The sequence below is a fragment of the Periplaneta americana genome, chromosome 17 (genome assembly GCF_040183065.1).
Source record: "Periplaneta americana isolate PAMFEO1 chromosome 17, P.americana_PAMFEO1_priV1, whole genome shotgun sequence".
Classification (NCBI taxonomy): Eukaryota; Metazoa; Arthropoda; class Insecta; order Blattodea; family Blattidae; genus Periplaneta; species Periplaneta americana.
The window spans coordinates 56,697,843-56,720,130 of record NC_091133.1 but is presented as its reverse complement, the minus strand read 5'-3'; the positions used below and the strand labels follow the sequence as shown (position 1 = coordinate 56,720,130).

The following is a 22,288-nucleotide window of genomic DNA, read 5'->3' as shown; positions in this document are numbered from 1 at the left end:
AATAATAATAATAATAATAATAATAATAATAATAATAATAATAATAAAATAACTGATAATGTTTGGCAATAATAATAATATAATAATAATAATAGTAATAATAATAATAAATTAAGTATTTATATATCCGTATAAAGAACAAAAAATAAATATGATATACGAACTATATAATATTACTTACATATAAATTGTTACAGTTTTTATATGATCTGGATTCTTTATCAGATCATACAGAAATTAACGAAACAAATTTCTGTCCTGGTCGTTTTGCTATGAACGGAAGTGTTCATTTCACCAGACACTGAATTCTCAATATTCAAGTCACTATTTATTCGTTAGCAGAACTCATTTTGCTGTGGAAAATTTCCGACCTCAATTATAATTGTTTTTCTAGTCGCAGAGAATAGTGACGTCGCTTCCGCTGCTGCATTCGCTAATGCCTGTCTCGTTCATGAAAAATCCAGACTGTTCGGTGTTTCGAAGTCTTACATTTTTGTAATTTCCTTTTATAATCCGACTTGCTTCAGCACAAATGCTCCAGTCATTTTGCATGGCTTTTATTTCCCAAGTCACATTACTGGCGTCACAACTTACCCTACACGCTATGCAATCCTTACTCTCCTCTGCTGTTAAAAATGCTGTAATCCTATATCTTCTGTGTTTTTTTCTTTTAGTTTATCAGTACTTATACCTACGCAAACATTTACGCTCTAACTGTATTTATCATTCTTTATATTCAGTTGCCCAGCAAAATCATGCCATTAAACCTTTGGCAACCATTTAAGACCTTAATATTTGTTTTGTAGAAAACGTTTTGAGAGTCCGTCGTTTAATGTTTAATTCAAGAAGTATAGATCCCTAATTTTATCTTTATGCTCGACCATGCCGAAATGTAGTAATCATACACCTGGTAGCAGCCCTTTAATGGACCTCATTAAAGTACACCTATTCATTAAAGTTCAGCTGTTCCACCAATCAGAAAACAACATTGTAGCAATATGAAAGCGCAAGTATCGATTATTCTCGGATATGCAATCGAAAGACAACTAGCGAAACGTCACGGAGGCTGGAAATCCAATACTGTCGCAGAAGGTTATGTTCTGTTACTATAATAATTAGCGTTAATTGTAAATAATATTCAAATAAATTCAATTTGTCATCTCGTTTTCAATGTCTAAATCAATTTCAAGGTTATATCAAGATTAATATTTATTTTACTCTCTAGATTATATCAAGGTCAATGACATTTGTTTCTAGGAAAAAATCAATACTTTCGCGTCTGCGCAAATCTCACAATTTACGAGATATTGCACAAGGTCAGTTCCGCTCCCCAGTAAGATAAGAATAACATGAATACTTACGAATAATTTCAAGTTAGAAATATGGTCGAGCATCAAAAGTCGTATGAAACTTGCCTATAATGGTAATTAAGACGCTCGTATGAAAATTATGAAACTCGCTTGCGCTCGTTTCATAAACATACTCGCGTCTTAATTACTACCATTATAGGCTCGTTGCATAATGTACAATTGTAATATACAAATGGCTTTTAAGGAACCCGGAGGTTCATTGCCGCCCTCACATAAGCCCGCCATCGGTCCCTATCCTGAGCAAGTTTAATCCAGTCTTTACAATCATATCCCACCTTCCTCAAATCCATTTTTATATTATACTATTCTTTCTTCACACCCTCTTTCTAGCACAGCTTAATTTCTTATTCTGTTTGTCCATTTCACACGCTCCATCCGTCCCCATATCCAGATTTCAAATGCTTCTAGTCGTTTTTCTTCACTTCGTCATAGTGTTCGTGTTTCTGCACCATACAGTGCCACACTCCACACAAAGCACTTCACTGTAGACAGGTTCACTCATCATCTTTGGTACTATGTCTGGAGCACCAGACTTAAATGCAAGGCTGAGAACAATAATTATTTTATAAATATTCACATAATTCGCAAGACGCTGGACCAGCAACTTCATTCTTCTCGTAAGAATATCTCTGGTTGTGTGTTACTGTTAATTTTATACCTTGGAGGTGTTAGAAGGTTATTCATAATGAAACTTTATATAAATAGTATGAACATTTGAGATTTTCTCATAATGAGCTAATCGAGAAGTTAAAATGCTTACAATTCAGCAATACCAACAAATTTTTTGGACTCGCTGTTTGAAAACGTTTTCACTTTCTCTTTCGTTTTCACTTTTACCTGTGCACTTGGAGTTTGTCAATTTCCATCCGACGCGATGTTTGCATAATCCATCTCGCGGTCTTGCTCATTACTACGGCCCAGTTGTAGAGCGCAAGCGCATGGATGGAATGTTTTCCAGAGCCCCCTACTACCTCTTTGTCAGCAGCATCTCAACAGTCTACTGTTTCACACAACAAGACAGCAGACAGCTGAATAGCGGTTTCCGTCATGACTAAACCAGCCGCCAGCAAATGAGAAAATAAAAGTTTTAAATAAACCGAGAGAGAGAGAGAGAGAGAGAGAGAGAGAGAGAGAGAGAGAGAGAGAGAGAGAGGAGGACTATAATCTTTCCTCTTTCTCTTTTCATTTTTGTGCTTTTAAAACGTAAAAGGAAGTGAGGAAAAAATCCTATTTCCTCGTGTTGTTACGGTAGTCTTTTAAGAGATTGAAGGGAAATCTTGTAGGGAAGTGTAGGCAGGCATGTCGTATACAGAGATGGGCAATTTAAATTGTAGCTTTGTATAATGGAGTCGCTTTGCATTTATCATGCGACTTTTGACATCTCGGGTAATGCTGTCACAGGCACTAACCCAGAGTTCTATACAACATGTAGAGAATACAAGCTAACTGCTCCGGTTTAATTCCGAGTGTCTAGAATACAGAAATTATGTCTTCGTTTGCAGTGATAATGTCAATCGACGACGTTATGACTTGCCTTGTAATGTTGGGACCGATTATATAAGTTAACTGCAGAATGGTACATAGGCCGGGAACGTGAGCTAGTACGAGGTCATTGAATTGGTTCTGCTATCGATTACGCGAATAGCAAGGTTCACGTAAACAAATCTGGCAAGTACTAAAAGTAAATATACGCTACATAGCATTACAAAGCTATATTTTTACGTACCTTATATGCAGAAGAATTATCATAGCATTATTCGTGGGTTTGAGTTTCCTTCTTTCTTTTCTTGTGCTACAATGTCTCTGTATATAATATCGCTTGTCACCTCGTGTATTTGTATTACATAATTTACATGTAATGTTCCCGTCATTCACTTCAAAACACTCACCAAATTCCGCTGCAAAAATATGGGCCTGAAAACCTTTAACCTTCGGCATTATTATTCAGCAGGCACACTGTTTGCATATGCTGCAATAGTGACTGGCGAACGGAGTATTGAGCAGGTACAATGTTTACGAATGCTAGAGTATACTGACTGGTGAACGGATAGTCAACTTGAAACCACCGTAACGCATCGTATCGGTCCCAAACATTACAAGCCTAGTTACGATGAAACAAAAGCAGTTCCTACGACGGCCAAACAATGTTGAAAAACGTATCTCATTGTCGTCGTCGAAGTCGAGTAACATTGGGCGTGGACACTCCTTGGTTGGTTGACAGTTTGGAAACAGATTCGCCTTTTGAGTATGGACTTCATACAAGTATCCGACCAGCCATTTGAGCGGAAAAGATTTACTCGTAAATGCGCGGAGGAAGAAATTTAACAGGGTTAAAAGACTGTCATTCATTCATCATACTAAGCGAACTTCAGACCATCCTCTAACCAGCTACAGATTTAGTTGAGTCATAATTGTATTATCAGACATGTTATCAGTAATTTAATATTAATCTGACACTTAATTTTAAGAAATTGATATGATTATTGTGCATAGGATTAAGAACTTCAGTAAAGAGGTCGTGTAACTAAAACACTTGTATATTTACGAGAAACTGATGAAATCAGTACAGTTGGATACCTAATGACGATTATTATTATCTTTTTGGTTATCTCCACAGTAAGGTTACACGAGATTCACAATATTGATAGAGAAGTACGGGATTTTTCTTACTGCAGGAATGATATTAATAGAAAGGACAGATCTGCAGACAAACTTAATGACAGATTGACCGGCGGGGAGAACAAATATGACAAATGGACGGAGAAGAGACACATACATAATAGCAGCTGAGAAGAAGAAAGACAGATCGATGGAGTGAGAAGAACACGCACACCTACCGACGGACTGAGTAGATCATCTTGCAGATAGGTACAAACTGGGCAGAAGGGGACGCAGACTGAGCGACAAACTGAGCGGGAGAGGACGCAGACAGAGCGCCAAATGAGCGGAAGAGGACACAGACTGAGCGGAAGAGGACGCAGACTGAGCGATAAACTGAGCGATAGAGGACGTAAACTGAGCGACAGACTGAGCGGAAGAGGACGCAGACAGAGCGACAAACTGAGCGGGAGAGGACGCAGACAGAGCGCCAAATGAGCGGAAGAGGACGCAGACTGAGCGGAAGAGGACGCAGACTGAGCGATAAACTGAGCGATAGAGGACGTAAACTGAGCGACAGACTGAGCGGAAGAGGACGCAGACTGAGCGACAAACTGAGCGAAAGAGGACGTAAACAGAGCGACAAACTGAGCGGAAGAGGACGCAGACTGAGCGATAAACTGAGCGAAAGAGGACGTAAACTGAGCGACAGACTGAGCGGAAGAGGACGCAGACTGAGCGACAGACTGAGCGGAAGAGGAACGCAGACTGAACGACAGACTGAGCGGAAGAGGATACAGACTGAGCGATAGACTGAGCGGAAGGGGACGCAGACTGAGCAGAAGAGGTTACAGACTAAGCGGAAGAAGACGCAGACTGAGCGGAAGAGGACGCAGACTGAGCGGAAGAGAATGCAAACTGAGCGACAGACTGAGCGGAAGAGGACGCAGAGTGAGCGACAAACTGAGAGGAAGAGGACACAGACTGAGAGACAGACTGAACGAAAGAGGACGCAAACTGAGCGGAAGAGGACGCAGACTGACTGACTGAGCAGAAGAGGACGCGATTGATTGAGCAGGAGAAGGCATAGACAGATTGAGCAAAAGAGGGCGGAGACTGACTGAACAAAAGAGAGCGTAGACTGACTGACTGACTGACTGACTGAACAGGAGAAGGCACAGAAAGATCGATGGACAGATCGAGCGACAAACGGATTGGGCAGAAGAGGGTACAGACAGTGAGAAGGAAGGACTAAGAAGGGGGCTCAAACAAACAAACAGACAGACAGACAGATAGATCGAAGGATTGAGACGAAGACGCACACAAGACAGGTCGGCTGACCGAGTAGACCGAAAGGACGATGTTGAGAAATTCGAAATACTGATATCCTGCGAAACGCCACTGCCCTAGTATGATAATTGGACTAATTACTTATAAATTATTTTTACCGCAGCAATACTGCAGTATAAAAATGATAGTTCAAAGTAAATTGGTAGCAAATAGAACTAGACTTACGCCTGAAAAGAATTTGTAACTATATTTGCGGAATTGTTCCACATTATAAAATTTTTAGATAGTATATGACGTCATTTAACTCGAAAATAATAATGGACATTGAAGGCCCCACATTTTTAAGTAATACACACGTGTTAGAGTGTATTTATTGAAGCTTTTCAAATTAATTGAAATGCAAATTAACAGCTTTGCGCTATTCCATTGTATTCTCTGATCAGATAGAATTTGTCGCAATCTCGTGGCAAAACAGAGTACTATAGTTTGAACAAGTCTATCATCCTTTACTCAGTATCAAGTAGCCGGTTTTCATTTGTCCTCAAATTGTGTTACCGCGGTGAGCGCTGGCGTCGAGAGATTTCAAATGAAGCGAACAAACGCTTCATTGCGAACAAAACACATTGTATCTGACAAGTCTTCATTGTGGAGCTGGCTTCAATACGATGATGCTTTGCCACCATCTGACAAAGTTCATTGGAACGTTAACAGATTGGTGTCCTAGCAACCAGACTGCTGTGATTGTTTCTTTCTAATTATTCAACAGCAGGCTTGTTGTATGTCAAGTGCTGTCATCTACAGGATCAGATTTTATCTAGTTTCATTCTCCTCAGTTAATTGGGTTCACTTGCAGGATTGCATGGGTTCGAGGAACACCCTTTTGTTCGGTGTACTTAATCGTTGTAGTTATTAGTTTAGGTTACACAACACCGTTTTGAGTTAATAACTTCTGGTTAAAAATGTAAGTTGAAATCTTGTGAAGGTGTGGGCTACAAGCCTTACAAATGTTACAGTAGTTTAAGGGGGCTTATACAGTGAGAATTGTGTGAAAAATTTTTAATTTTTTTTTTTTGTCTCAATCGATAGAGTAGTCCTATACTTTTCAATATATATTTCCACATTTTCAGATACATGTTGACAGGTAGGGTGTAACATAAGCAGCAGGTGCTTTTTAGTGTGAGATGTAAGTACAAGCATGTTCCAATAATTATAATACGAATATTATAAGTTACAGAGTGAAAGGAAACGTACATTCTCTTTTAATATAACTCCATAATGTTTTCCTTTGCAGACGATTTTCGAAAAAAGAAAAAAAAAAAACGCTTTTGTTAAAATATTTGTTCCATATTAGGCCTACAAGAAACTGTTAAAATATATGAATTGATTTTTGTGGGGTAGTGTAGAATAAGCTAGGTTATTTGTGTTCAAGTTTTAGCCGTAATTTATTCATAAAAAAGTATATATTTCGATTAATCGCTTTAAAAATTTTAAATTTCACTCAATCGTAATAGGATGGCTGTGAAAATTTGGCAACGCTGCAGTCTGATTGAAGTGAAGAGTACATATTGTTATTTATGGCCCTCTACGTTTCTACATGTTGCATTTCATTTTCTCGAAAAATTCAAAATTATCAATTATATTGATGGTATTAAAATTGTTGACAAAATTGGCTCATAATGACCACATCTATGGCTCGTATGAATTAATGTATTACGTTCCCTTCCACCTTTTATTTCACCACTTGCATAATACATCGTTCAATGGACGAACAATATTTGCCTCATAATTTCAAGAGAAATGGGTGTGTGGATATAGAGACACATACAATAGTTTAAGGTATAACTAGTTTGATGTGAGGAACACTAAAAACGCGTATTTCAGTAGAAATCTCGAAACATACTTTTGCAGCGCAGCAGTATTTCGTAAATGAGAAGATAAAGTGTACCAAAATGTAGCCTTTTACCTTGTTTGTGATGTATGAACATACAGCGTAGTGTGAAAGTAGATTACAGATAAAAGAAGATCAGCTGTTAAAATGACAGGAATTTATATGTATGTACTCGGTTCACGCGCGCACACAAGCACACACACACAGGCACTCAAAGAATTACATACAAGTTGTGAACGTGTTATTTCAGATGTTAATTTCACTACAGAATCTATGTTTGAAGCAGGCTATTTGGTAAATTAAATGAATTCAACTTTTTTCTGGTCTTTCGCTTCGCATGTTTTCAAACTCTAAGCCCTCATTTACAAAATTAGCTGGATATCAGAGTTACTTCGAATATTTTCTTCTAGTTCTGATCAATGAGGAGGAAAAAATCCTTAAAATACGATACAGTTATGGCGCAAATTTTCTTCACAGAAAAAATTCATTTTCTATTTCTATAATGGCAGTAACTGAAGTACTGTAATAGTTTAAATTTACGCAGGAAAAGCCACCGGTTTAGCTCGGTCGGCTGAGGCATTTGCCTGCCGATCCGGAGTTGCGTTCGAGCGTTGGTTCGATTTCCGTTTGGGCTGATACCCTGGTTGGGTTTTTCTGGTGTTTTCCCAACCGTAAGGCGAATGTCAGGTAATTTATGCCGAATCCTCGGCCTCATCACGCCAAATACCATCTTGCTATCACCAATTCCATCGACGCTAAATAACATAGTAGTTGATACAGCGTCGTTAAATAACAAAGTAAAAGAATAATTTCGAGGGAAAAATTGTTCCGGAGCCGGGTATCGAACCCGGGACCTTTGGTTTGACGTACCAACGCTCTACCACTGAGCTACCCGGGAACTCTAACCGACACCGATCCAATTTTTCCCTCTATATCCACAGACCTCAAAGTGGGCTGACAACCGTCAAGCAACCAACTTCGAGTGCACACTAACTCCGTGTGACTTAAATTGTGGTTTTCTGTTAACGAACAGTGACGTGTGTTATGCAAATCAATATTTCAGGCATAACTCCCTGTAAAGTTGATTTGAATAATTTCGAGGGAAAAATTGTTCCGGAGCCGGGTATCGAACCCGGGACCTTTGGTTTGACGTACCAACGCTCTACCACTGAGCTACCCGGGAACTCTAACCGACTGACTTAAATTGTGGTTTTCTGTTAACGAACAGTGACGTGTATTATGCAAATCAATATTTCAGGTATAACTCCCTGTAAAGTTGATTTGAATAATTTCGAGGGAAAAATTGTTCCGGAGCCGGGTATCGAACCCGGGACCTTTGGTTTGACGTACCAACGCTCTACCATTGAGCTACCCGGGAACTCTAACCGACTTTACAGGGAGTTATACCTGAAATATTGATTTGCAAAGTAAAAGAACACAGGAAAACTTGTTTATATAACAAATTCACCAAATCAACAGTGATCAAATTATTAAAATAGTGTAATGAAAATGTTTAGGCCTATTGAGTAATGACATTCCAAATTGTCTTTATTTTCAGGAGTTCTTGTATAGAACAGTTAAACGTTTTTCTCTCTCACACCAGTAAAGCCTAGACTTTCATCTATTATATAACCCATTCATTTGCCGCGACATCAGTAATTGTATTTAACAGTCCGCATCCTTTGGCATTTTTGTTCGCAACACTAAACCGTGCATGTGAATAGAGCTGAAAGGCGAATTCCTGTGCAGTAACATAAATATTTCGATAATTCAGATATATAAATTGATACTTGGAAACATTAGATCAAGGCCATGGATAGATGAAAATAACGAAACAACCATTTAAAAAAAAAAAGCAAATTTTGTTTTTAACTCTGAAGGAAATTAAAAAAATATGTGTCAGTTTTCTAAATACGTGCTTATTTTGGCCCTATGATAATTAAAGCTCCTCAGAATGAATATAAAGGTATCAGCGTGTGCGTCGAGCTGCAGCCCTTTAAGCTGACATTCTGATAGATATTGTTCTTGATTCTAACTAATTTTACTTTTCATTCAGTTCATATTTCGCGCTGTTACGTAGGAGAAAAATGTGTGTGGTAGATCTGTATAGGAAGGAAGTATATCGATAGTATACAGGGTGTAAGGGGTATAAGTGCCGTCCTTTTCACAGTCGTTGGGGACGGTCTACAGGATCAAAAAATTTCCATACAAAATAGGGTCAAAACTTGATAGTTTTCCCAGAAAAAAATATTTCTTCTCTTATTTTATTCGCGTTATACTGCTTATATCGTTAGTAAAATTAAGAAAACAGTTACATCAGCAGGTATTATCCAGCAAAGAGTTAATATCAGTTCAAATACATATTTGTGTGTTCTATTACGTTTTCGTGAAATTAAATCAAATTGAATGCTTAAATTTGTTAATATTCTGGAGTGAGAGACGTGGCAACGTGTTCAGTAGACAGTACTCTGCACAGACGTACGTACATATCAGCTGAGTTCAAGCTCCCGGTCCATAGGTCTACTGCTGAGCGTGTGACAGTTCGGTACCAGGTATTCGATAAACAACTTACAATGTCATTCACAGTATAGGAATGTCATATGTTATTAATTTATGGAGAAAGTCTTCATAATTCAAGTGAGGCAAGATGATGTACCGTTCGTGTCTTCCGCAATGAAGGTTACCTAATCGGTGAAAGTTTGTAGCGATTTCTTAACGATTTAGAAACTAGGAGTCTGTTACCTCTTTTCGAAAATTACACAAACACAAATTTCTAAAAAAAATGGTACTGCTTTATGGAAGCGGGAGAGATTAAAATAGCCTATTGCATTTAAAAAAAGTTCGTGTGATTTTGTGCAGTAAACCATTATTGTTTATTTTTTAGACATACAATAAGAAATGGACAAATATTGCCAATATTGTTAAATAAAATGGAAATTTACCATAAAGTTTTATTAATGAGATTTAAAGCTTGTATTTGCTGTTCGTTTTATGTAAACAACAGTCCGCCCCTGCATTAGAACAGAGCATCTGTTTTGTACCGGTATGTCTGTATCCGCTTTTAAACCTCCTCCTCCCCGTCCAGCAACGTTGCCAAGCACCTAATATTGCAAACTTTAATAATTAGTTAAATATTGCAATTAGAAAAAAATTGAGGACAGTTTTTTCTTCCTTATGACATGAACAATCATCAGTTAAAATAATGGTACTTCTACCCTTACATCCTGTATACCCATCATATACATGCTGTACTTTTGATACTCGTTTTCTCGATTTTCCAATTTTAACATTTTGTAACATTCAAAATGCTCTAATGAATGCAGTTTTCTTCCAATCTCAGTGAAATTTTGCGTAAAGTCAAAAAAGCATGTGAAGTAAACTGACACATGTTTTCTTCTGCTTGAAAGTATTTAAATCACCATGTGTTGAGGATGTGATACATTTTATTAAATTAACAACTAAAAGGTTAAATATTTTTTTCTGAAAAGTATTTGGAAAAATATGTAAAACATGTCATATTTGCATACATGCATCAGGAATAGATTAAATATAAATTTAAGGAAAAATTAAGTAAACTTTGAAAATTGGGACAATTACTGTATTGTATTGTATTGTATTTATTAACATTCCATGGTATTCATACATTGCTTACAGCTAGAATATGGAACAAGTCAAAAAACTTAATACTATTATAAAATCTTAATTCATAGTCACAGTCTAGATGAAATATATACAGATGAGATATGCAATATAGTCTACTAGTATAACACAAGGTTTTAGAGATTATAAATCATTATAAAAAATAAATCAATTATAACCAAACTAATTGGAATATCAAAGTGGATATTTGTGTATTGCATGTCCACATTGTAAGAAATGTGTGGTAAAATGTTAAGATTAATTGGTGTGAAAATTTAGAAATTGGAATAACATTTGTTGGCTTACTTGTAAAACCTAATAACTGCGTCTGAGGAAATTGTATAGTGCAGCAAAATAACATATAAAATGTATGGTTTAACGAAATGGACGAAAAGAATAACTCGAAGATTCACTGATTCATAGTGTTCTGTCCAAGGGCAGATCTTCCTCTGCAAACCTAGTTCTCTCCAGTCTTTCCTATGCGCCAAATCAGCAAATCTTATGCACTTTATTCTTTTTCCTCCTATCACTCCTCAAGAGGTGCAAATGGAGAAAGAGCACAAGGACAAGAAGTAAGAAAAAACAGGAGAATTGGGAGGAAACAATGAGCATATTAAGGGAAAGAGAAAGAGAGGAAATAATAAAATTGGAAGACGTGACAAAGGCATGAAGGAGAAAAAAGTAGGATAATGTCCAAGCCAGATTTAGTAAAGATAATGCAAAGTAAAAGCATTAAATTGAGAAAGAGAAGTAAAAGGAATCATTACTGTAGTATGGTTTCGTTGATATATGCTTTTAATAGTATTTCCTTTGTGAATATAACTATTATAGATCACAGTCGACTTCTGTCTAGTGGACTTAATCTTTTTTAGATTATAGTGCAGGCTTTTCATTACTTTCACTGCTGGAAGTACATTCATCAAGCCAGATGCGCGTTGTGTCCTTGTTTCGTGAATTTACGAATAGACTTAATCACGAAATTCATTCTGAGCCGACTTTAACCTCATTCGTACATTTGTTTAATATTCCAGCAGCTTCTGACCCGCGGGTTTTTAATCTAAAAGATAGACTTTTGCAGTAAATGAATTAACTGTTGTGCAGGGAGATAAAAGGACATAAAAATACTTTTCAGTCTCCAGTTAAATACGATACTTTGGGTTAGAGCAGGGTTAATGGATAGAGTAGACCATGCTTTGTGACGTCTGTCAAAACAAAACGTAGTATCGAGTGGTACACGGCAACACGGGTGACAACGGGTGGTACTAAAAAGATGTAATGGCTTCTCTGTTACATTCGTGTAATGATGAATAAAACAAGTGGCGGATGTGAATAAAGTTGTAGTCTGTCCATTTCGGATTCAAGTTATTAATGTTAGGATTCTGAGTTCGACTCACGTTCAGGAAGATGTCAGTATATATTTTTTTATACTGATAAGTCTACAGTATTTTGAGTTTACTTCTACGATTTTATTTTTATATAAAATAATCTTCTATTTTCATTGCTTCCTGTCTTCATCATTTTCTACTGTCGTAATTGTAACTTAGTTTATTATTCTGTTGATCAGTAAATAGGACTATGAACGGTCTTAATGTGTTCCTTCAGGTTTTAATAACAATTATTTGGACTGTATATAGAAGGGATTACATTAAATTTGTATTCACGAGCATTAAAGACGTCGGGATTCCAGCTCAAGCAATGGATAATACACGAACATGTATGGAAATCGTAGAAAGTGTATAAAAGTAGGCCTACTACGTATATGATTCCTAAAAGCATGATTAATAATTCCTGTAAGTATGACGCAAAAAGAAGTATAATAAAATTATGTCCCTTTAGGGACGATTTTCGGAAAAAATGACATGTTGTTGCTAAAATTTGTATTGCGGATTCCATGAAAGAACTGTTTTTGTAAGGCGTAGAGAGTTTGGATTTCAGAAAATACTATTAGATATGTAGCAGTCCTTTTAGCGGACATTAGAGGTTTGCACGGGCCGAAATTCTTAATCTCGGCCCGAGCTTAACTAGACTCGAACCTGACTCGAAACCCGGGATTAGATTATAATTATCAAACCGAGCCCGACCCGAAACCCGAAGACCTGTAATCTCCTAGTCTGGATTGGTACTAGGTGGACATCTAATCTTGCATGCATTAAAATCTTCGTATTATATTTTAATCAGTGTATAATTCGCGAGAGAAAAGAAGGATTTCACTTCTTTAAGCCCGAGCTCGTCCCAAACCCGACAAGCATAAGTGAATTGTAATCGGAGCCCGTGGAGACCTCTAGCGGACATTCCCCTAATTTTAATACAAGAAAAATAAGTTCTTTACGTATTTTCTAACGTAGGGTATATAAAATAACAGAAGTAAATGTAAATACTGTAACTAAACATAGTTTCAAATATAAACATTTTGTATTGCTTATAAAGAGACCTATATTTGTTTATTTGTATTTCCACTAATCGAATAAATGGAATAAACTTATTTTTGTTATTTTATATATGTTAAAAATACGTCGTCTTATTACAAACAGGTATTAGGCCATTGTGGACCCAATAGTTCCAGCTAGACAAGGTCCAGAAGACGTTTTAGTGGTGTCCAGGTCGTCGTCGTCTCAGAGGGTAATATTAAAGCATTGCCTGAGGTATCCTATTCGCCGACATTCTATAATTCATTCCACAATGTCTGACAGGAGATGTAAGCATTGCCGGCAAAGGAGAAGAGAAGAATAATTGCCATTCAACCAATGGCAGAGGTCTTAGTTCACGCTTGTCTTGAAGTTGGGCGCGAATAGAACGCTTCAGACTGTCCTACTTCGTGACCTCTGCCATTGGTTGAATAGCAGTTATACTTCCCTCCTCTTCTGCTGGCAATGTTTAATCTCCTGTTAGACATTATGGAACGAAGTATATAGATCATGTTGCAGCCAGTTATCTCTGTATGTGGAAATTTTCTCCTCCAGTCGTTGTATTCACCAGACAACTGTAGCTTAGTAACTATCTCTAATTGACATTTTGGCTGATTCATCTAATCGGATAGTAGGCCTACAGTTTCAGGAAAAAAAAATCAGAGTCTTGATGGGAGATTACCTGTATGTAGGCAACAGGTTTCGCACGGCTGTCCACAAATAGCATGTATACAGGCGCTCTTGTTTAAAGCACATGCGTAACGCTTTGCATCTGGAACTTAGTAAAATTATGCGGGCTATTTTTTTTCTCGAACTGAACATCTCGCTTGATGATACGTGTCCGAGGAAGAACAATTGTTACATACATCTCAAGTCTAATTAGTGAACTACTGTATGTTACTTGTCAGCGATGTATACAATGTATACCCTATCCCATTATCTCCTGGCTTAGTTGCAATACCTTATTGAAGTCACTTATGAGGTTCCAGCCATTGTTCGGATTTCTAGCTGAAAATACATACTGCAGTAACGTGTAACGTGGCTGTGAAAAGCCGGCAAAGCTGCATTCTGAAAACCTCAGTTGTACTTATGTGTGATTCCCTCCCAAAGTGAGTAAAGTGAAGAAACGCGTACAGTTCTTTGTGCTCTGCAATATGGCTACATTTTGCATTGCATTTTTTTTTCGGATAGCTCAAAATTCTCAATAGATTATTGGTGTTTCAGAAACATTATTTTACAAAACTTTCCTGTAATGACATGATCTATAAATCTTGTGAATTAATGTAATATATTTTCTTTCACATTGTATACAGGGTTGTTTCCGATCTATGATAACGAATTTGAATGACGTCATGTGCGTCAGGAGTCACACGACAGCTGAACTGTTGCGCGAGGTGACAGACCAGGAGTGAGTGATCTCACAGAGTGCACGGCGACTCACAGCAGAAATTCCGAAGAAAATCGAGCCTTTTTGGGAGGGATACATTACGACCCTTTCCAATACCAAGTACAGTTAAGTAAAAATGAAAGAAGTTTACAATAGACGAGGTTTCGTTAATTCCAAGAAAGGCATCTTCTGTGTACTTAATAAGATTGGTGAAGCTCGAATGGAATTAATTTGTATCATCTCGTGGGGTGCGGCGACTTGTGACGGGAGGTGGATTTGCTTGCTTTTTCCACTCTGTAATTAATCCCATCCGAGCTTTGCCAGTCTTATTAGGTACACACAAGATGCCTTTCTTGGAAATAATGAAACCACGTGTTTTGCAAGCTCTTATGATTTTCACGTAACTTACTTGGCGTCGGAAAGAGTTATGTACCCCTCCCAAAAAGGCTCCATTTTCTTGGGCATTGCTACTGTGATACACTGTGCACTCGCTACTGGTCTGTCACCTCTCGACGCAATTCAGCTATCGGTGTGATTACTGACGCACGACGTCATTCAAATTCGTTATCAGAGATCGGAAACAACCCTGTACGTGAGTAGGTAAATTAATAAATTGCTGAAATTAGACGTGAATAAGTCTGTCGTCGAATAGGCGAATATTATAATCGATGATTAAGCGAATAAGTTATAGGACATGTATGGAATAATTCATTGGACAGACTTTATAAATTAAATGAGGGATAAATGGGTAAATGAATATATTAATGGATGACTGAGGTAGAAGTAAGAATAAATTTAAGACATTAAATTTCCACTAGATTTCAGAAAAAATGTAGTAATAGCTTTGCAGCGCATAAGGTTAGGTTGGAAACCTCTTCGGAGTTGGAAGAGCTCTTATCAGGAATGGAATACTGATCCATTATGCACTATCCATTAGATAAGTAAACTGCGTGTTGCATTCTGTGAAGAGTTACATTGCAAACCTAGAATTAGGTTGAAGCTTATACTTGTCGTCTGAGTCATTTTAATTTCAAGTAATTAAAAACTGCATAACATGCTTTGTACAGATTTACATGCAGATGCTTAAATCCTTGTTTATTTTTCCCTTTTTGTGTGCTGTAGTTGCTTTCTAACTTTGATGTAACGACGAATTAATCTCTCATTGTTGACTCTTTTGTAGTAATTTTACTGCCTTTAAAAAATTGGTTTACAAAATTGCTTTATATTACCCATTCGCGATACGTATGAGTACTCTAAGGATTCGATGCAATACAGTTGTAAAATAGTATAGGAGTTTCTTCAGGTCACATTATTTCTCAGCAGTAAGGGGCCGTGACATATTTCGTCATTTGACTTCAAGGGATTAAGTGTTTGCTTGTTCGAACATCTGAATTCTTGATTCCACTTCGCCTGAATCTTGCTTTCTTAACAGTTCACTATGGACTGTCAACTTTAATTTTCTCGTTTGTAATCTTACTTGAATCCTGAATCTCATTATTTGGAAGTTTGGATTTTATAATCAATGTTTTTTTTTTATTTATTTAATTTCATAACGACGAATGGGAGAACTTAACCTTACGAGTCTTTACCACTTTCAGTCGAGCGTGATTTCCACATAAAAGCACAATGCTCTTTAATTTGTAATTTAATGTATGAAACGGGACACTTTGCGTATGAATAAGGAGGGGGTCCGGAGCTTCTAGCAATGTTGCCAACTCAGAAATTCATTTACCGTAGCACAGGCTTAGAAATCCCGCGAAGCTGTAGTTACAAAACTTCATATTTTTCTTAACACATCACTTCCAAATTTTAAATACAAATATACAGTTTTATATAAATACAGACTAAATTATGTAAAGTGTGTATCACTTTGTAGGCTCTATGTTCTGTGCAAAATTGTCTTCATCCTCGCATAGGAGGAATGATGTACAGCCCTGAAACTCACGAGATGATTCTCCTTCCTTACCCGACTTGTATGTAGCCATTGTACCTAAACAGGAGAAAGAAATCATACTCGTGTCGTGTTTATTATGAAAATATTTTTGTGATAAGATATTTTTAAAAAAATTATTATTATTATTATTATTATTATTATTATTATTATTATTATTATTATAACATCTTTACAGAAAAAAATTAAAAGTATCATCTTCCTTTGCCGGAATCATAAAAAAACACCAAATAAATAATTAGCCGCTGACGGTAAAATTCTGTAGCTGACCATAATCCTGAAAACATCAGATTTAGCTACAAAACCGCTGACTTGGCAACACTGGCTTCTAGCTGTTTGATTTCAATTTATTGATATGAATAGATATCATGAGAATGATAATCAGTTGGTCGCGAAATTCTATATTGTGGCAGGTTAAAATTTCATCCCCCCCCCCCACCTTCATACTTACAGAACTGGAAGGTTCCATTGTTAGTCTTGCGACTAGAAAGTGAAAGTATCTCTGATGCAATATCAGTGAAAAACCCTGTGAAGGTTCCGAAAACTTAAGATATTAAACCTGGACACATTGTTGCAAAGAAACCATAATCTTTTCCATAACTGACTGCCATTTGTTAACAGGATGGTCATCGTTTTGTAAAATTTCATCTCAGTACTCGTACTTTCCTATTTCCTAAAGTTTTGAATGTTACTGGATCTACGAATATCATATGCAAACTCTACTTCGAAACTCTGCTGGTAAATCAATGTTGCATATTTAACAGAGAATTACAGTGCATCATTCGAGTTGTTTCATATATATGTGGTTACTTCAGGGTCAATTCAGAACATAAAAATAATAACCATACGAACCTATTCTCGAGTAGGTATCATTCCAACAGTCTTTCCAAACGGCGTCAATGGCACAATTCCACTAATTAGAAACAAAGCTCGACATTAACGAGAAATGGTCGACCTGGTTGGCAAGTTGGTATAGCGCTGGCCTTCTATGCCCAAGGTTGCGGGTTCGATCCCGGGCCAGGTCGATTGCATTTAAGTGTGCTTAAATGTGAGAGGCTCATGTCAGTAGATTTACTGGCATGTAAAAGAACTCCTGCGGGACAAAATTCCGGCACATCCGGCGACGCTGATATAACCTCTGCAGTTGCGAGCGTCGTTAAATAAAACATAACATTAACATTAACGAGAAATGAAGTCGTGTTGATATTAGGACCTCGCTGACTTGTCACTCACACGTTATGTTCTGTAAATTAGTAGCCTACTGCGGTTAAATTAGTTCCAGCTCGCTACAATTTTTTTTACTATGGTTCACTCAAAGTGTAACTTACATGTCAATTATCACTTTAATATTGCATAACTCGCGATTACAAGTCAAGCGAATGGTCTCACAAGTCTGTAGCTACTCTCGATGCCGAGATATTACTGAAGGAGTTCCCGCGGCAGGCTAATTTTATGTAAAACTTCGGCAACCTCATGTTTGTAGACAGGGGAGATGGCGTCATTGGCGTGGTTACATAAGTTATGGTGGTTCATGGGCTAAACATTAATAATATTAGCTTTCGACTGTGGATCATAGTCTTGTTGTAGCAAACATGTGAAATTCTGCTATATTTGTTTCACCATGGATCTCGGAATGGGTACCCACATTCGGTGCCAGGAACGAAAAAGAATTCTATGTGAAAAAGAACCGTCTATTCTTGTATGGAAGGATAAAAATAATTGTATTATCGTTTCGAAAGATTTACATGATGCTATATGAAATATCTGTTACTTTTATACATCTTGATTACACAACTTTTAACACTATATCACTTTGGAAAACGTATTATGTGTCTTTCACGTGTTAAATTTTTATGTTACCTTGTTAACATATTTCGGCCTGCTATTGGCCGTCATCAGAACTGGTTGTTTTTGGTCTTGGCGTCTTTTGTGTTGTTTCCTGTGGGAGTGTGTTTTTGTAGTGTAATGTGGAGTCAAAGAGCGTGTGTGTTCTGAAATTGAGTTGTGTGTTGAAAATTTCATTTGGATGTGTTTTTGTGTGTTTGTATACAGTATTTCGTATTGTTTTAGTGTGTTTAGTTTCTGGATTTTTGGTTGGATGTGTAGAATTTCCATGTCTGTGTTGCTGTCTCTGTATGTGTGGTTAGCATTTGTGATGTGTTCTGCATATGTTTTGTAATTTTGTTTTGGCCATGATGTGTTCTTTGTAACGTGTTTGAAATGATCTGCCTGTCTGTCTTATGTAGACGTTGTTGCAAGTATTACATTTGAATTTGTATACGCCTGTGTGGTTCTATTTGTTTGTTGTTTATTTGTGTGTTGATGTTTTTGTAGGTATTATTTGTTTTATATGCGATGTTGTAATTTAATTTCTTGAATGAGGTTGCAATCTTGTATGTTTTGTTTTATATGTTAGTGTAATGTATTTTTTGTGTTGTGTTTATGTTGTATTCTTATGTTTTTTGTGACTATGTTTTGTCTTTCGTATTATGTTGTTTATTATGTTGGGATTGTATCCGTTTTCTTGTGCTATGTATTTGAATAAGTAGAATAATCAAAAAGATTTCGATAATCGTGATATTTATCGGGACTCGACACAAGGACTTACATAGCTAAACCAGTTCGTCCATTAGCTTCGTAATAAGATTTGAATCTATAATCTAGCTCCGCGACTACTGGTGCTACGATGGTCTCCTCTAAAGTTTTTACTCGCAGACTCTTTCAAATCTTCATTTGTTTGAGGAGCTTTCTGGATATGGCGACGCCCGTCTACATTTTTAGTCCATCAGAAGACGGGGTTGAAGAGGGGAGGTCCATAATTTCTAATCTCTTTCCTTCTCCCTTGGAGCGATCTTCTTTTTAAATTGCAAAGTGTCTTTGTGCTTGAGGGTGGGTAATGTGTTTAAAGGGGAGGATTCCCATCATTGCATGACGTCATATATTATTCCTCTTGAAATTTTTTGGTAAGGAAAGGATTCTAGACAGTCCGAACACAGGTTCCATTGCCGTGAGTAATACACTAGCTTAGGTTTCAGTGTTTGCTTTTAAGACGTTTTTTTATATTTATGCTTTCTCTGATTTTCTTCTTGTCCTTCGAGTGTTCATTCATGACATATCTTGTCCGTATCTACTCCATTTTCAATCTGTGCGAAAACAGTACAAATTTTACTTACGTTTTTCGGTCCAGTACATTGCTGGACCTTGCATATTATTTGGACATCATATTAATATTGAATAAGCCGTATCTGTAGCTCTCTCGCATCCATACCGCCCGCGTTTAATCCCCTGCCAGTTTGTGGTGAAATTTGTGGTGGACAAAGCAGACCTTTCCGTAATTTTATCCATAATCTGTAATAGTAAAAATAAACCATGGTGAAGTCCTGGGCGTAGTACGGATTTCCAGTGCTGATATAGGAGTGACTAGAGGCTCCTGACTCGTGGGACTTAGCCAGACTACTATTCTGCGAATGGAACATGGGTGTATCAGGGGCTGAAGCAAGATGGCCCACCTGTCCGCGTCGGATTCACGAATGGCATCCAGGCCATCTGTTGGACTTGAACAATCATCGTATATACTATATAGGGTAGGATGCATAATGGACCAAAGAATTGAGTACGAGGATCAGTCGCGAGTCTGGTCCTTGGAAAACCAAGCCAAATCTGTATTTGATATACTGCTCTGCCTATTTGGTAGAATGCATTTGAGTCTAAAGAACTCAGCAAAACAATGCAACGTAGTCTGTTGTTGTGACCAGAATCCAAGCTCCGCATACCGGTAAAGCATCATGTCACAAACACGTTCACGTGTGAGTATTTCTGACAAAGTAAATATTATTCACGCCTTGAAAGTATGTTATGGATATTGCTAGAGAGTTTAAGGTAATATTTCTTTTTTATTTATTTATTTATTTGTCGTATCTTATAGGTAGATCTATTCTAAGAAATTAAATTAATTTGTATTAACGTCGTATCAGATTAACATTTTTTGTAATGCATTAACAGCTCTTAAATATCCATTCCGATATGATTGATTTTTTACTGTTCACAATATTCCTTGACTTTTATGCTATATCTAAACATGATGCTTGCCGATTAAAAGGAACTTGCTCCGCTTGTTATATCCAAGTAGAAAACATCGGCTTTCTCCTATATCGACGGAGCAATGTACATCCATATTCTAATTAAGCTAATTACCGATCGAAATTTATACTTAGATGATGATTATGATAAATAATAAATATTTTAGTGTCGTCAATACTGATTTGTAGTATGCTCGTGTAACAGTAGTGTGAGGGGACACTGGATGCTGACAAATCATTCCCTTACAGTCAAAAAACGTGACCACTATCACCTTCCCTGCAGATGGAACAACTTTCGCCTTTTTTGGTTTTGACGAACCTGGAGATTTCCAGACTACTGGCTTGTTTTCAGGATCATAATGATGCAGCTATGACTCATGACCGGTGATAACTGATTACAGAAATGTGAGGCGATTCTCAAGGACCCGACAAAGAACTGCCTAAATCATGTGTTCAAAGACTGGAAGAGACGCTGTAACAAGTGTATTCAAGTAGAAAAGGACTACTATGAAGAAAAGATCATGTGAACTTTGAAGTAGAGTAATAAACACCTGTGAATAAAAAATAAGCCTTCCTTTCTTGATCAGCCATTGCATATCGTCGCCGTTCCTGCAATAACTCCTATGTGACATATTTATCGATTTTCAGATTTTTGCTCTATTAAATACCTTAAATAGTGATATAGGAAATAATAATAAAATCTCCTGTATGTGATTATATTTCTTTGTTTCGAAAATGTAAGAATTCACAGTCTCCTATGTACGGCTGCCATAGCATGAATAAATGTGTTTTCTCTTCCTACTGAAAAATTTTATATTTTACACCACATAGGAGTTATTGCAGGAACAACGACGGTATATAGGGTAAAGGTTGGTAATATTGTGATAGTAATAATATTATGTTAGTTCTTTTTGAGAATTTTTTACAATTTTACTAAGCAAGAAGAAAATCGGTTTTTTGCGTCAACGTATTAAGGGAATGTTCGTGGACAAGTTTCTGCACAAAACCGGTCCTTCTCTCGCTCAGTAAAATTGTAAAAAATTCTCAAAAAGAACTATCATAATAATATTATTAGTATCACAATATTACCAACCTTTACTCTATGCATATTGCCACAAGTGTTTTTTAATTATTTTTAAACCTTTCATATTAATTTAGTAAGTTATTTTCTTTCATTTACAGGTAAGTGCCACCAACACCTGATACCCATATCTACAATAGCAGTTACCAAACCAAGTGGTGAGTACAGAACTATACAAAAATGTGCACGTGTTTCTAATGTTAGAGGAGTAGTGACCAACTCGTGCTCTTTGTGCAAGAGCATTATGTAAGGGCAGATAGTCTTAATGCTTGCAATGCCAACGTTTTTCTTTCTTGCTCGTGAGTGCACATAGTGCTTTTTAAGATTAGCTGAACAGGTCACCACTGTGTTACAGGAAATTTTGTTTACATTTTAAATTAAATGTATACTTTCTTCTTCTTCTTCTTCTTCTTCTTCTTCTTCTTCTTCTTCTGCCAATACACAGTTTTGGATTGTTTCCCGTCTGTAAAGTACAAATAGAATTGGTCCGTCCAATGACGGTGAGGTCTGCCTAAATCTCTTCGTCCTCGTGGATGGTAATACAAAAGTCTCTTTGGTAAACGATGTTCAGGCGTCCTAAGAAGGTGGTTTCTCCATTTA

General features: G+C 37.0%; 3 non-coding genes across 3 annotated transcripts; all 3 read right to left on the bottom strand.

Moving 5' to 3' along the window:
* Positions 1 to 7,972: 7,972 nt before the first annotated feature.
* On the bottom strand, positions 7,973 to 8,044 carry TRNAD-GUC (transfer RNA aspartic acid (anticodon GUC)). The gene has a single exon. It is a non-coding gene; the product is annotated as a tRNA-Asp (tRNA).
* A 213-nt stretch (positions 8,045 to 8,257) lies between these two features.
* TRNAD-GUC (transfer RNA aspartic acid (anticodon GUC)) lies at positions 8,258 to 8,329 on the bottom strand. Its single transcript has one exon. It is a non-coding gene; the product is annotated as a tRNA-Asp (tRNA).
* A 123-nt stretch (positions 8,330 to 8,452) lies between these two features.
* Positions 8,453 to 8,524, bottom strand: TRNAD-GUC (transfer RNA aspartic acid (anticodon GUC)). The gene has a single exon. It is a non-coding gene; the product is annotated as a tRNA-Asp (tRNA).
* Positions 8,525 to 22,288: the final 13,764 nt, after the last annotated feature.